Here is a 4,259-nt window from a genome sequence, read left to right as displayed (position 1 = left end):
CGCCTCGGTCCGGCCTCCGCGCGGCCGGCGGGTGGAGGAGGGGCGCGCACGTGCCCGCGCCGCCCCCGCCCAGACAATGCCCGGGAGAGCGGGGCGCGCGCCGCCGTCCACCCCGCTCCCGCCAGCACTCACCGTTTCTCCGGTCCGTGGCTGCAGCGCGGCCCCGCCGGGCGAGGCGAGGGGGCACGGGGAGGGAAGGGAGCGAGCGAAGCCCCGCGGAGCCGCCCTGCCACGAGGCCCAGCGACCCGCAAGCCCGCGGAAGCGCACAGCTCGGTGGATCCCGCTCTGACCCGCTCCGCACCGCACGTCAGCAGCAGGGGCGGGGCGCGCGCGGCGCTGGCGGCGGGGACGCGCGGGCGGGGGGGGGGCGGGGCGAGCTGGGCGGGGCGGGCCCGGGTCTGCGGGGGCTGGCCCAGGCCGGGAATCTGGCCGAGCCACCCAGCTGCGGGGACTGCGGGTGTGGGTGCTGCAGAAGCCAACTTCCATCATTTTCCTGTCCAGAAGACGGCGACTTCTAGTCCCAAGTTTGACAGAATATTCATTCTTCCGGCGTTCATGAGCTTCCGTGGTACGATTATAACTGATTTCTGTGTGTGCCGTCTTGGGCCAACTTTTTTTTTTTTTCTTTTTATTCATATGTGGTACTGAGAATCGAACCCAGCGCCTCACATGTGCTAGGCAAGCGCACTTCCACTGAGCTAAGCCCCAGCCCTTGTGCCAACTTCTATACTAGGTGATGGGGAGACACATAACAGTAACTATAACAACCCATTTTATAGATACAAAAACAAGGCTCAAGCTGGCTCCGTGTGCCTACCTGTAGTCTGGGCTCCTTGGGATGCTGAGGCAAGAGGATCATTTGAGCCCACCCTGGGCAGCAAAGGGCAACCCCAGTGAAAAGAAAGACAAAGAGAGGAGAAAAAGAAAAAAAGGAAGAAAGAAAGGAAAGCTCAAAAATGTTGCGATTTAACAGAGGTCACACTAGTGACTGTCAAGTCCATCTCTGAGGCCAGCCATCTCATTTCTTTTCCATGGGCCATCCTACCCAACACCTCATCATTTCTGCCTAAGATGCAGTAGCCTCTGGCATTCTCAAGGCCCTGGGCTTGTTCCCCAACACTGAAGAAGGTGGAGGGAGACTGCAATACAGCCTCTCAACTGATCTTGAGGGTCTCTGGCCCCCTTCAGTCCTTTCTCTTCAGTATGTAGATATTTACTATTGGAGTAAGGGGATGGACTTAGAGAGTTTGAATTCTTTGTTTTCATACTTTCTTTACATACATTATCAATTGTTTGATGTATTTAATGCTTAATATGAATGTTTTAAAAGATACACTTCTATATCACCAATAAAATGTCCAGTTCATTACACTTAGTATGTACTCAAAAAGTAATTATGGAACGTGTGAAAAGTAGGGCCAGGAACTTACTCAAAAGCCATACATGATGAGGAAATAGAGGAATTTATGTCACCTCTGGCCTCCTGACCATAGGTTTATTATGGGTAAAAACAGATTCACAATATTTGCTATATATATTTGGAAGGGGGTACTGGGGATTGAACCCAGAAGCACTTAACCACTGAGACACATCCCCCCCCCCTTTTATTTTTTATTTCAAGGTAGAGTCTTACTGAGTTGCTCTGGCTTAAAAGCTAAGTTGCTAAGGTTGGCCTCAAACTTGCAATCCCCCTGCCTCAGCCTCCCAAACTGCTGGGATTGCAGGTGTGTGCCACCATGCCCAGATGCTCAATAAAATTTTATATGTTTCTATTTTGTATTCAGACACTGTGTTCCAATCATTTATATTAGTTAGGCACTGAGGATATTAAAGTAGACAGAGCTCCTACCCTTGTGAAATTTAGTTGGATTATCATTTGACAGAGAAATAATCTAATCTGAATCCTTTCTTGACAGAAAGGATTCTTTGAGCCTTAAGCTAAAACTCAAAGAGAATAGAAACTGGGGAGATAACTTTTTTTTTTTTTTTTGAGGACTGGGGATATAGCTCAATGGTAGAGCACTTGCTTAGCATGTGCCAGGCCCAGGGTTCACATCTCAGCACTCAGTAAATAAATTCCATGAGTAAAGAGGTAAAATGAGAGGTCCCAGTGAGTGTGTTGGAGTTCCTTCACTCTTGAAGGATCCAGATCGTCCACTTTCCCTGCTCTAGCTTGGAAAGCTGCCCAGCTCTTGGAAAAGTCCCACACTGAGCAGGGCTCAAGAGCAGAAAGTGGCATTGGGTGGGAGAGGAATCCGAGATAATGCTTCTGGGCTCTGACACTTGCAGATGGTGTGCCAGAAATCCATACCTCTGTCTATGCTCCCTGCCAGGCATGCAGAAAGTAGGCTGGCTGAGAGCCATAGGTGGACACAGTGTCGGGGGCCAGTTATTCCTAAAGCAAAGAGGCCTTATGGTATGGCTGGCTGGCTGGAGGATGTGACAAGACATCAAGGGCAAAGCTGAAGGTGCCAGCAAAGCTGAAGTACTCCTAAGTCAGCTGATGAGAGGAGCAAGGATAGAATAGAGGGGGTGAAAGATGAGATTTCAGATCTGAAGGCACTGAAGCAACAGGTCATGAGATGGCTGGCCAACCACTTCAGCAGCTTATGCCACAAGGCAGTGGTAACCAGGAGTGATAAGGCACATGGCAGAAGAAGCCAGTGAAGACCTAAAATGCACATCATAATTGTGCACAGATCAGAGACCCTTCCTGCTATAGCCTTGAGGTTTCCCCTAGATCCCATCAGGGACCTTGGAAAGTCAAGAGGGAAAAGAGAAAAGGGGGAAAGTTTTGATAGAACTGAAACTTTAAATTATTTACCCAAATGTTTTTCCCCCAGATGAAACTGTTTTAGACCAGTAAGGACTCAGATAACTCCATTAGCAAGTTTAAGGTGAGCTCAAGTTGAAGGTTCCAGGAAGATGGATGGGTGCTGCCGGCAACAATCTGTTATCAACCGGAAGCTCCTAAGAGCTGATGAGGTTGCCATGGAAGAGCAAACATCCCGAACAGGGATGAGAACCTATGAGAAAGCTTGTATCATTTAAAAAGAGCATAGCTATAGTTTTTTTACACATTTGCGTGCAGTGTGTACATTTCAAAAACAAAGACGGGCTATGTGAAGGAAATGAGCAAAGCCCTTAGAAAGCACAACACAAGGGAACACATTTAGTGTTAGAAAAGGGCCCTTGAAAAATATTCAGTGAGAGCTGAAGAGGAGGAGCTGTTGGGGAGGATTAAGTCTCAGACAAGGTATATGGAAGGAACTCAGGATTGTTTAAGCAAAAGTAGAGTGCAAGAGATGGGACCAGATATCCAGATATCCACAGTAGCAAGAACACACAAATAGGTGTGGCAAGATTTTGATCTTTTCCATAAGAGCAACAGGAAGTCATCAAAGGGTTTTGTTTGTCCCCACCCCATACCTCTGCCTTACCGGGGATTTAACCCAAGAATGCCCTACCACTGAGCTATACCCTAGCTCTTTTTTATTTTTATTTTGAGACAGATTCTAAATTCCTGAGTCTGGCCTTGAATTTGTAATTCTCCTGCCTCAGCCTCCCAAATTGCTGGGATTATAGCCATGTGTCACCTTCCCTGTAGCAAGAGGTTTTAAGCAGGAATGATGTATCCAATTCACCTTTTTAAAACTATCACCTGCAGCAGAAAATGGATGGGGAATGACTGGAGGGGTTTGTGAACAAAGAAGCAATGAAGGTATTGGAAAATTTTGTCCAAGTCATCTAGGTGAGAAGTGAGGTTGGCTTACCCTGGGCAGTGGAGATGGAGGGAGGTGGATGGATACAAGAACTGTAGACAAGATACCTAACGACTTGGTGAGGAAGAGACTGGAGAGGAGACGGGAGGAAAAGGAAAGTAACTGACCCCTGCTAAGGCAAAGGGACCTTTAGAAAGTTACCCCTTCCTCTAGGCAGATTTGGGAGCTTGACTAGTGGCTGGAGATTGGATTTCAGGGCCTCTGATTGGCCAGGCTCTCCTGCAGCGCTTGCTTGCCACCATGAAGGCGGGCCTGGAGAAGAGGATTAGGAGGATAAGGGTGGCTCCCAGGTCTCTGGCTTTAAAAAATGGTGAATAGTAGAATCATTTACTAAGACGGGGAGGGGGAATCAAGAATTCCCTGTGTGGAGCTGGGGATGTATCTTGGTGATAGAGAAGGCCCTGGGTTTAATCCTGATCACCACACACACACACACAAAAAAAAAAAAAAAAAAAAAAAAAAAAAAAAAAAAAAAA

The 4,259-nt window shown here is 48.1% G+C and overlaps 1 protein-coding gene across 1 annotated transcript in view; it reads right to left on the bottom strand.

Moving 5' to 3' along the window:
• Yeats2 (YEATS domain containing 2) overlaps nucleotides 1–330 on the bottom strand; it is an 83,626-nt gene extending 83,296 nt beyond the window's left edge. Inside the window, exon 1 of the mRNA XM_048803961.1 lies at nucleotides 133–330. The gene's annotated coding sequence lies outside the window, so the exon portion shown is untranslated. The remainder of the gene's footprint in view (nucleotides 1–132) is intronic.
• Between the last annotated feature and the right edge of the window lie 3,929 nt (nucleotides 331–4,259).

The sequence above is a fragment of the Marmota marmota genome, unplaced genomic scaffold (assembly GCF_001458135.2).
Source record: "Marmota marmota marmota unplaced genomic scaffold, marMar, whole genome shotgun sequence".
In the NCBI taxonomy this organism is placed as follows: Eukaryota; Metazoa; Chordata; class Mammalia; order Rodentia; family Sciuridae; genus Marmota; species Marmota marmota.
Note: the sequence above shows the minus strand (reverse complement) of the source record. Positions and strands in the feature narration are given on the sequence as shown.